The sequence below is a fragment of the Diorhabda sublineata genome, chromosome 11, assembly GCF_026230105.1.
Source record: "Diorhabda sublineata isolate icDioSubl1.1 chromosome 11, icDioSubl1.1, whole genome shotgun sequence".
Lineage (NCBI taxonomy): Eukaryota > Metazoa > Arthropoda > Insecta > Coleoptera > Chrysomelidae > Diorhabda > Diorhabda sublineata.
Window position 1 is genome coordinate 30,989 of NC_079484.1, and position 13,150 is coordinate 44,138.

Genomic DNA, 13,150 nt, shown 5'->3' on the forward strand with positions numbered 1-13,150 from the left:
AGAAGTGTGAAGAATAGTACCAAGGACCAATTACCCATATTGCTTTTGTTACATCAATCCTACACGAATCACCAATCCGTATTCCCGATAAACACAATCAACGTGAATATAATAGAGAAAATCTTGTGTTTTCCGCACGAGAAAAGCAGGAAGAACAACAGCCCTAAATTGACTACGAGGATGAATGAGAAATTTAATCACTCCTAGAGGGTACAGAAGGCCAATCGCAACAGGAAAGTTTCAATTAATTGAAAGGGAAAGAGGAAAATTATTCAGCTGAATGTTTGATCGAGAGGAAAGATGTAGTGCAGGTGATGGATGAAAAGCAGGTATAATCGGTGAAACCCCAGGTACTAAGCCTCACAATACTATCTCATCAATCGAATTCTTTTGATCAGACTAAAAAATGATTCGTGGGGCGCGTGAAATTTCTATCAACAATCCCTTTCGCTCATATATATTAACTGCTATTTTTTATTTTACGCCGAATTTCATTTTTAGTCTTTTCAAAATCCTTGATTGATGGAAAGAAGTGTGAAGAATAGTACCTAGGACCAATTACCCATATTGCTTTTGTTACATCAATCCTACACGAATCACCAATCCTTTATCCCGATGGAAACGTTCAACGTGAATATAGAAGATGTTTTGAGTTCACTCCTCGGGGACACAAAAGACGAATCAAAACGAGAAACAATGAGAGAGAACAACAACCCTAAATTGACTTCCTAGATGAATGAGAAATTTAATCACTCCTAGAGTGACACAGAAGGCCAATCGCAACAGGAAAGTTTGAATTAATTGAAGTGAAAAGAAAAATATTAAGGCTCTAAAATCGATGAGAGAGAAGTGTTAAACATAATACCAAGGACCAAGTACCCATATTGCTTTTGTTGCATCAATCCTACACGAATCCACATCAATGGAGGATGAAAAGGAAATAATGGGATTGAAAAACACTCCATAGAAAATTGGAAATTTTTAAATGTTTAGAATGTGAGACCCTGAATTGATCAGTAGTTTTTGACAATCCAATTACTGTACATATACAAATAATAAAAATGAAGCAGGAAATTTCAAATAAATAAAAGTTGAAAAATAAACAAAACCGTTTGATCAGACTAAAAATTTGTCTTTTGGCGCGTTATAATTTCATCATTCTGACTGCTCAGAATATGAGTAAGTCATTTTTCATTTTATCGTAAGCCTATATGGTGAAAAAAATATTGAAGAGTAGTGCAAAGGTCTAACTACCCACACATATTGCTTGACATTATTGACTATATATTAAAAAATTGCCTTGTAGTTTTCCAATAATTTCAAGTGAAATGACGACGCATTTCTATTGAGAAGAAAAATCATTTTATTGAGTAATTAGTTCTGTAGATTCTATCTACCAATTTTAAAAATTTGATTACATACAATATATAATAAAATTCCAAGTCATTATTCTTAAACCCTAGTACTTAGTATTTAAATTATTTTGTATGTTTATTGACATTACTACAATCATCCATATATTTCAAAGAATTGCTGTGATAATAATAAGCAAGTATATTTTACCCTCAAATTAATAATTGAATATTTTTTATATGGTATTTGTAGAAGACTATTCACTGAAATTTAAATAATTACGTATTTGCTAGCTTTCGAAATTCATGAAGAAAAATTTCATGTTGTGATGAATTTGTTAATGACATTTTTTGGTATAAAATGCCGAATCCATTGATATTGTCTGAAATGTCGTTATTCAAATCGAGAGGTCCGTATGAATTTTCAAAATATAATAATTGAAAATTAAGTGAAATTCCGTGAATATTGTTATCTAATGCATAAAAAAATAACTTGAAATGGTTCATTTTTTTGAAATGGAGTAATTGAACAAAGATAATCCGTAGGTCCCGAGTAGGTACCCAACTACCGGTTATCATACCACTCAACATCAATTTAGGGTATTGATTAGACCAAAATATGAATTGGTTGAAATAAATAATGAAATCTGGGTATTATATAAATAGCAGTTAATATATATGAGCGATAAAATATTGATATTAATTTCACGCACCCCACCCCACGATTTTAGTCTAATCGATACCCCAAATTGATGACGAGTATTGTGATAACTTTGAATAGAATATCTATCAAGATTAGTTAGATATTAGAGAAGTTTTTGAAGAAAAAAATGAACATAAGGGGCTAGCTAAAAATTTGATAGAAATTATTTTATTGGTTGTTGACTTACCTAGAGAGATGGAGAAGGAGAAAAAATTTTTTTTTCGATTCTACAAAAATCTGATAATTCAAAACAGTTTTCTATTGAGAAGAAAAATAATTTTATTGGGCAAAAAGGAAATAGTTGGGTAAACTCTATTTAAGTACTAATGGCATGACCAATTTAGGTAATTTGATTAGAATATGAAATCCAAATTTTTTTTCTTCTTCGCCACTACCATCTAAATTATTTTTACTACTAATACTAATGTATATTGGCTAATATTTTAATAGAATATCACGGGACTCTAGTGTTGTAATTTTTAGTCTGATCGAAACGATGATTGTTATGAATGATTAAATACAATCCCCTACCTTTCGATGATATTATACCTCTGGTGCTTTCATGTTTTTCTTGTTGTTCCTGATGGTGTTTTCTTGTTTTTTTCTCACTGTTAATGCCACTACACTACTTAAAATATCTACTAATTACCTTCCAGCTTTTAAATTTTAGGCTTGTCATTGGATGCTATTAACATCTGTATTCAAATTATTGTCAAGAGAAAATGTGTATTACATTACATAGACGTAAATTATCAACTAAACCAACAATTGAAAGTTCAAAAATAGAAAAAATTATAAAAAGAGTTAATTTCATTGAATATAAAGTAGGATGTCGACTCAATTTTAAATTTTATAAAAAATCGTTCGAGATTTTGGATCAATTAATTTTTATGAAGATTGGTATTTTGTTTTCATAAGAAATTATTAGAATACAATGGTTAAAACTGAAAAATGCGCACAACAGAAGATTATTGAACTTGATGTTAAAGTTGATTAATAATATTGTAAACCTGTCAATAATATTTTAAAAGCCAGAAAGTAATTTAATCCTAGCTACCAGTAATCATTAATCTTAAAATCTGAACTAAAAATTCGTATCATGTGTGATAATAATTCTTAAATATTGTTGATATGTATATATATGATTTTATATGTGTGGATTCGCAAAAACCGCGATTTCTTTCTGATAGATGTCGGTTATAAGATTACTAATAACTAGGATTTAACTAATCTCCCAAGTTCAGCCAATTTCTGATAACACAAAGTTTTCATTTTTTATTTAATTGGTATAACAAATTGCACGTTAGCATTTTTTTTCTGGAGAAAGTAAAAGTAGTCCAACGAATATATGATGGAGGAAAATAAATAATTTCTGTAAATAAAATTAACAAAAACAAAGCGGAGGATTCTAATTGAAAAACAAGACAAAAAGGATGTATAAAATAATGTGATAAATTCGAGAAAAAAATAAAAGTATATATGACCGTTTGATAGTTGATAGAATTTCCAAATTTCCCACGATTCAATTTCTTGCCCTTATTAATGCATTGGAATGATGATGGGTATTTTCCAAAGAAATTTTGTTGATAGAGCTAAATATTTCCAAGAATATTTTATTAACCGTAAGTTGTGTGTATGGGTATTGTATGGTTGTATGTAAAAAGAAAACTATAAAAATTAGTTGGAGAAAAAATTGAATTGAGCGGCTCTCTCTTTAAAAGAATCATGTAGAAAGATAATAGTTTATTATTCGTTATCACTTATCTCATCACTCCTCATCAATCTAGGATATTGATTAGATTAAAATAGGAAAAAGTCTTAATTATAGATTTTCAGCACAAATAATAAACGAAAATGATGTTTTTCATAGAGTTGTTGATAGATTGAAAAGGTACAATCTACAATAATAACAATTAATTATTATTAATTGAGAATAATTTGAAATATTTTATATAAATGGCAGTTAATATATACGAGCGATAGAGTATTGATATTAATTTCACGCACCCCACCCCATTTTAGTCTAATCAATACCCTAAATTGTTGAGGAGCATTGTGGATAATTCGTATAACTGATTGATATTATCCAAATTAATGGACGTGAATAAAAGAAATTATTTATTCATTTTAAGATACACAACAACAAAAATTATTTAATTATATTGGCTTTTATCTTGGAAACTATCAGATTGAGAGCTGTCCTTGCTATATGTGAGCATAGGGATAGATAAGAAAAGAAACCCAAACAATTGAAATTTTTCTATATAAAAGAAGGATATAATGGACCAAATTAAATGAATATGAGACATTTACTCTTAATAGGAATTTCACGCTACCCCGACCCCGAAAATAATTGATAGATATCTACCTATTACCTACGATTATGGTATGGCTGGAACTTGGGAGGTGTTGTGATGACTGGTACCTAAGATTTACCTAATCATTTTCCAACTTTTCAATTTAGTAATATATATAAGTATACGTAATTTCAAAGTTTTAACTAATTAGAGCTATTTTTAATAAGAAAAGTCGGTTGACTTTTGTTTTTGATATAAAGTGGATAGATCTAGTTATTTCTTAACGTCACTAATAATATTCATCTACATATTTAAGAAATATGCTATGCTTTCTAATGAAAAACTATTAAAATTAAACAGGTGAAAAGAATATAATAAAATAATATATAACATAATAAAATGTAATAAAAAGAATGAATTTCTAGTCAGAATATACTTGATTACCTTCTAGGTACCTACTGATCATACCACGTCAATCTAAAGCATTAATTGGACAAAAAATAAAATGGCATTGAAATTTGAATCTAAAGCAAAAAATGTACTTATAAATAGCAGTTAATTTGATATGAGCGTTTTTTTCCTTTCATGTAAAAATCAAGTACCAGAGGATAAACCCCATTACACTCAAGTAGTTCGAGTGTGGTGCGCGCCTCGATTGTAGAGCTGATATTGGTTTGAATTTTAATGTAAATTGTATTGTTCGGAAAAACGTGCCTTAGTAGCTGATTCCTCAGGCTTGCACTTCTCCAAAGAAAGGAGTTCCGTTAAATTCCAAAGTTCCGGGCGTCTGCAGACGAGCTCGATATTCACGAGCCGCGTCCGTCGTCTTCTTCCTATCCAGTTTGATTATTGATAGAAATTTCACGCACCCAACGAATTATTTCAAGTCTAATTGATGTCTTGGATTGAGTGGTACAATGATGCAATTACTTAGAGATACACACAGAGTCAAACCGTAATAAACTGCGTATAAATTTTTAAAAGAAAATACCCAATTGAATATCAATGATTGGATAAGGTTAAACTTGAAAATATAAGTGTCAAATCTATTGAAAAGAGGACACTCATTATGTAGATAATATACGGACGTTGGAAAATAATTAGCTAGCATTCAAGTACCAGTCTCATAAACAACAATATATGATTCTATTTTATTCGCATCAAAACATTCATAAAAAATTTATAAAGTTACCTAAAAAGTATTTTCCCGTTTTACAAAGAGGATGCTGTGTTGAGAAACAAAGGGAAAGGAACCATTTCTTAATACGATAAAAAATATTGATGATGTCTCATAAATAATGTCCGTTTCCAATATTCATTTCGTTTGTTAATAAATCATACTAAAAGAAAGCCTTAGTATTCAAAATTAGAACCAATCGTACCTACTCTATGGTTTTAATCCAACATTCAGCAGGATCCTTGAGAACTTAACATAAAACCTCATACTCTTGAATCAGCTGTCCACTATATACCTCGGCATAGATAACTCCGCCATCTTTCATAATTTCACCAAACATACAACAAGGCTATTCGCTTGAATCGATCTCTTTTTGCAGCAGGTTCTGGTAATTTTCCTTTGTCTAACCACTGATTTTCACGTTTTGGTTGTTTCGATAAATCTATTTTTCAATCGCAAGAGCAATTTGTCTAAATAATCGATCATCTTTTGCCAAGATAAGGAGCTGTTCTATTCGAAGTTTCGCTTGAATATCGGTTATATACCTGTAGCACTATTCCATAACTTTCATAGATCTTAGCCAATGATTTCAAATGACGATATATGATATCTTCAGAAGGCCTAAAGGAACCCGATACTAGTTTAATTTTATCCTGCTTCTCTTGTAACCAGAATATTCCACGCAAGTGTACAACCTGAGCGCGATCCGATCGATCTTCAAGTATAAAATCGCCAATAAACAAAGAGAGAGTTGTTGAAAAAACTCTCAACAAAAGTCGCATTTTTAAAAACTGTAACGTAGGAATTTTAATAAATGAAAACAGACTGACTACTGCCATTGGTCTGGTCCAATGGTCCATTGGTTACTATACTGACTAGAGCTTCCGGAGTTTGCCAATAGAAAGAAAATCAGGGCAGGCCTTACACCAGAATCCAAAATTAATCATTTGTTGCGTTGTATTGTATCAAATCGTACAGCCATGATACTGCAAAGTCTGACAAAAGCCTCAATGTACAAAATAAAAACTTGTCGAAAATCATGACCTCAAATTTATTCCCACTCAGTCACTAATATAAAAATAAATGTCCACAAATATCCAAGATAAGAAATGAAAGCGCCTATGTGCTTACATAGATTTTAGGAAACAAATATTTCAACAAACTTTAATGGAGAATGGCAAAATACTTTTTAGATGACTTTATACATTTTTTCATAATCATGCGGATAACTCAAAAAAACTTACCTTTTGATCGGGCTGCTAATATACGACGTTGATATGCCTACTGAGACATGTTGATCGCGATAGTGTTCGCGGCACAACACTTTGTTCGATTACTCATTCACTCGATTGTGAATGAATCAAGACCGGTACGCGGGTTGTAACTTATTATTTTGTTTTCCAATTTTATATAAATTATGTTGGTATCTACTTTATCGTATCTCCTCAATGATAATCAAGCTTTCAATTTATGTATGTTAAATAAGTTAAATGTTTATATCCAATTTTATTACATCTTGGAAAAGTGATCGATTTGGATTTCGTGTACAAATTTTCTAGAAAAATTTTTTTACTCCGAAAACTTGAAAATATAATCAACAGAAAAATATGTTTGTTAACTTTATCAACTGAAAAATAGTGAATACAGACAAACCTTGGTATCAGTCTGTACCTGAATTTATTTCCCATATCGAAAGATTAAATAATGTCAAGTTTTTATATAATTTTGAAGTATTAAATGTTTGTGAATCCATGTGTAGCTAATTAAAAACCTAACTCAACCTAATAAAAAATGAATAGAGAAGACTAAATATCAATAATTATATTATTGATCAATTGTTACTAATTCCTAATCTGACTGATAAAATGGTGTGCCCCGCGATTTAATATCTTGCCTTTATTAATGCACTAGAATGATGATGGATATTTTCCCAAGAAATTCTGTTGTGATAGAGCAGAATATTTCTAATATGTAAGAAAATTATAAAAAGTAGTTGGAAAAAAGTTGAATTGAGCGGCTCTCTCTTTAAAAGAATCATGTAGAAAGATAATATAGTTTATTATTCGTTATCACTTATCTCATCACTCCCAATCAATCTAGGATATTGATTAGATTAAAATATGAAAAAGTCTTTATTATGGATTTTCAGAGAAAAAAATGAACGAAAATGATGTTTTTCATAGAGTTGTTGATAGATTGAAAAGGTACAATCTACAATAATAACAACTAATTATTATTAATTAAGAATAATTTGATGTTTTTTGTAAATAGCAGTTAATATATACGAGCGATAGAGTATTGATATTAATTTCACGCACCCCACCCCATTTTAGTCTAATCAATACCCTAAATTGATGAGGAGTATTGTGATAATTCGTATAACCTATTAATATTATCCAATTAAATCGACGCGAATCAAAGAAATTGATTATTTATTGTGAGGTGAACGAATAAAATTTTATTTATCGAGAGACACAATTAGATTGACTTTATCTTGGATGTTGTCAGATAGAGAGCTTTGCTTGCTGTTTGGATTCTGGGTATTGGAATTGATAAAGATAGAAACCTTAAAAATTGAGCATTTCTAGTTAAAAGAGGGATATAATGGACCAAATTGAATAAATATGAATAAAAATTTCATGCGCCCCAAGTCTAATACTATTGATAATGTGATTTTACTCCAAGATGCGTGTGACTGTTACCTACAACTTTTCGATCCAGTTTAAACTTTCGATTTCATGATTGAGCAGAGTGTCTTGAAATGTTAGGAATGAAAACCCAAATAAATTCAGATAAAAAGTGATAATTAATCTGAGATTCTTCAAATAATTAAGTAGTAGGTCATCATGAATTCTGATTACTATGTAAATAACATATGTGACCATAGTAACGGTCGACGACTACGCGCGAATAAATTTTCTATTTCATTTCTAATATGAATCAAATCTTGAAATTCAATGTTCAATAAAGATAATTTAATTTATCCCTCCTTTGTGTCTGTATATTATCTTGTGTGTGTGTGTGTGTGTGTCTGTGTTCTTGGAGTTGAGACCTTACCACATAACAAATTTTTAAGAGTACGATTCATTACAAAAATTTACTAATCGATCATGTTTCCAAGCCATGAAAATATAAGGAAAAACTGAAAAGTTCCATTGAAAATAAAAAAATAATCATGAAGTAAAAAATGTGATTAAAGCCAGATAATACTTGAGTAGAAAGTAGATACAGTAAGTTACTCATAAATGCGACAGAGCATTAATAAATCTGTTTCAAGTCAAGAAATTGTTCTTCATAAAAATCTTATTTAATTATAAATTTTTAACTGCGTAATTTTCCATAGTGTGTTTAGTTCGATATCTAGCATCCAACTAATTATTTTTCGGTGAATGTCTTATTGACGAATCTTAAAAACTTGAATAAAATGATCTGAATTATTTAAGAATTATCTAAGAAACATATCGAGGTTGAAAAATAATTAGCTAAGTCCTAAGTTACTTGCCGAAATTTAAACCTTGATTAGACTAAACCGTAAGATAATGCATCTTTATTTAATATATACATGTACGTATATATGGATGCAGTTATTGAGGCCTCAAATTGAATATTGTAATTAATTATCATAACTGTCTAGTTTTGCCATTGGTTGCTTCATAGACAGATCCTAATGCCTTCTGAGTATAAATTTCAAGTTAATCAATTAAAGATTGTGTGAATAATAATAAAATTTTTAAAATTAAAAATGAAAAATTAATTTTGCCAAATCTCTTGAAAAAGATAATTTTAATTAATAATTAATATTAACGAAATAGTAGGTAATAAAGAATCTGTGTGTACTGTGTAAAAAATACCGGTGTGACCTAATACGAGCGGTTGGATTGTTGATAGAAATTTCATGCACCCCACGATTTATTCTCTAGTCTAATCAAAGTCTTGATTGGAAAATTAGTGCGATGATTATTTATTACCAAAAGTTAGTTTTGGAAGGAACAACGCTAACAACTATTACTCTGTCGCAATTATAAATACAGTGCGTGCATAAAAAATAGGACGTGGATTATTTATGAACTTTGTGAATATAAAACAAATTTTCAAATTTATTTCAACATAATTTGAGAGGTTAATTGTTGTTAGAAATTTAATCTGTCTAATATAAATCCCAAATTTCTCCAATATTTGAATGACAACTTCTGCTATGTCAGCGATAGGTGGTTAGGTTTCCTCTGCAATCCCATATTTCGTCCAAAGCTAATTCTCGGAATTATTTATCACAAGCCTCTATTTATCGTCTTTATCTAATCTTTTAATTAATTCATTATCCTCATTTATATAACATTTCGCCTAACAAATGCATTAAACAAGTACACCCTCCATCATTCACGACATTTTTCATCCTTCGACCATATTCCAGATTTTATTCCAAGATCCTAGTCACATTTTTCACGCCACGACATGATAAAAAACTCGTTTCACATGTTATGCCCTACGATAAATGTTACGAAAAATGATGATAAAAAAACTTCCATCATCCGCACAATAGAAAAATGGAAACTATAGACCGGCTGAAAACTACTAACCCTCGAAACGACACGTCACCAGACGACTATGCACCTACAAATCAAACAAGTACCAGCACCGGCAGCTCAAAATCCAGAATGGCCTGTCAGTAAAGAAACGCAGCATTTCGTCCAAAGTTAATTCTCGGATCAATCACAAGTCGCTATTTATCGTCATTACCTAGCCTTTTAATTAATTCATTACCCTCATTTGTATAAAAATAAAACTTACTGCACCCCAATATTTTATGATATATCCCTAAATTTTTTATGTATAATAACAATGGTCGACAAGAATTTCGTAACACAGGTGAGACATTAATTTTTTAAATGGAAATACCCGTCTAATAATAAAAAAAATATTCATCAATTCCTAATACCTAGGACTTTTCAATAGTTCAATTATCCCTATTTTTATTGGCTAGCAGGTACGTAATTTTATAAAGGGGCGGATAAAATCGGTAAATTTTTGGCCGAAAAAGTACCTGAACTGTATTATCAGAATAATAAACATAAAAATAATATTAAAAATTAGTATTTTGTTGAGTTTCATGGTAAGCGGTTCTCTTGTATTCATAGTGCAAAAAGTGATTATAAAGTCGAAAGTGTCGAGTCAAACGGCGCCGCAGTTGCAAAATTTCACATTCACACATTTTGCTATATTTGTGGAGAATTTATGGTGAAATCGCTGAAAGATTTAGCACGTGATAGATTCAAATACCTTAGAGAAATTTTTCGCCAATTGAGCGATGCCAAATTAAGGGAAGGTATTTTTATTGAGCCACAAATAAAAAAATTGCCGGACGATGACCACGCAGGAACTTATACCGTAGAATGCATTTGTTACTGTAGTGAGGGGACGCCTACAAATCCCTTAGTGCTCGAATGTAATTGAAAATTACTCTATTCGCGTCTGACATTTTTTACCAAAAATTTGGGAGCTTTCAGTGATGAACAGTGAGGTGAAAGGATCCACCAGGATATTAGAACAATGGGTGATTACGGTTTGTTTTTCAAAAAGAGAAAGTGCACCCCCTCATAAAAGGAAAAAGTAGAGCTATTTGATAATGAAATGGATTTTTTTTGAAATTTTTATTTTCAATATACGTGAAGCATGTTTACTAGATGTAAACTATGAATATTGTCAATATATAAGATTTAAAAAAAGTGAAATTATTTTTTTCCATTCTAATTATTCATTTTAAACATTTGTAGAAAAAATAGAAACTATAGAAATTAAACTCAACATAGGGATTTTTTTCACCAATCAATCTTGGACGGACAAAACTATAAAAATCAAATTGAACATTTCTATAACAACCACCTCTCAAAAATAAAAAAAAAGATATGAAACATGGGGTATGAGACAATTACTGAATTACGAGAAAATTTTGAATTTGTGAATTTACTTCTGGATTTTGATACAAGAAAATAACAAATTTTAATAAATTCGAATGATGGTTTAGAGATGTATGTATACTTAAGAAATTTCATAGTTATTATAATGAAAAAAATTGTAAGAACTCAAAACGAAGATGACAAAATCTTCTACGGAAATAAAATTTATGCAGGAATACAGTAACAATCTGGAAATCTGGAATAATTATACAGTGAAAATTTAATATTTATCCACAAAATTAAAAATGAAATCTAAATATTAGAAAATAATTGAAGATTGAAAAAAAAAATTGAAGAAAAAAAAAACAATTTTAAAATATCACAATTCCAGAAATAAAAAAATGAAATAAGTCCAAAAGATAAAAATATATCCAGAATATTATTTGAAAAATAAATTTTATATTCACAAAAATATTAAACATCAATAATACAAAAATCAAAATAGAAAGGACAGAAATTACTTACATTTGTAAATGATGCACTTCATAATTCACAAAAATATTCAAAAGGATTTTGAATAATAAGTTACAACGTAAGCTTGAGCGCCGCGAAAATCTAAGATGGAATGTCCTACACTGGATGAAAACGACGTTTATATAACAGAGGCCCTTCTTCCTTCACCCAACTTTGTTCTCGGCCAATCGAAACAAGGGTTCGAAAGATTTAGCCAATCCCAACAAAGCGATCAGAACATGTGTGGAGGGGCATTTTTCATTCTTCTTAGAATTTTTGTGATGAAAGGTTCAAAATTCTGAACACCAAGACCTTTTGTCCCAAAAATTAATAGAGAATATTAAAATTCTAGCTTTCAAAAATTCAATTTCCTAATAATCTACATTGAAAAAAAGCAGTGTATAATAATTTTGTCATTCAATTAAATGTTTCGGAGTTTACGTTAGATATTTATCATATCATTTTATATCTTAAAATTTCAAGTTTTCAAGTCGATAATGGAAAAGAAGGATGAACATTTATAACAAATGAAGTATCTGTCGATATGAAGATTGGGAAACTTAATTTTTCACACAAGTTAGCTCCCTATTTGATGGACTTTGGAAAATTTCCATTTCGCGAAAGGTATTTATGATTATTACATGTATACTTTCTTCTGTTAACGTCACCAGAGAATATTAAAAATGAATAGATTCAGTGTTTTTTTAATGATATTAATTAGAAATAATTTACGTTTGAAAATTTTTTCCAAGTGGGTCAATTATTAAAAACGTCCAGAAAATGATTTTTTATCTCAAATGATTATTAAAAACAAGGAATTGTAGTTTCGAAAAATTCAATTTTAAAAAAATTTGTTTTAGAAAAAAACGATGTATAACAACTTTGAAAAATTTTTCCAAGTCGCTTATATGATAAAATAGTCCAGAAAATGATTTTTTTCTCTCAAATGATTATTAAAAACATGGAATTTTAGTTTCGAAAAATTCAATTTTAAAAAAATTTGTTTTAGAAAAAAACGATGTATAACTACTTTGAAAAATTTCTTCAAGTCGCTTATATGATAAAATAGTCCAGAAAATGATTTTTTTTCTCAAATGATTATTAAAAACAAGGAATTTTAGTTTCGAAAAATTCAATTTTATAAAAATTTGTTTTAGAAAAAAACGATGTATAACAACTTTGAAAAATTTCTCTTGATAAAATAGTCCAGAAAA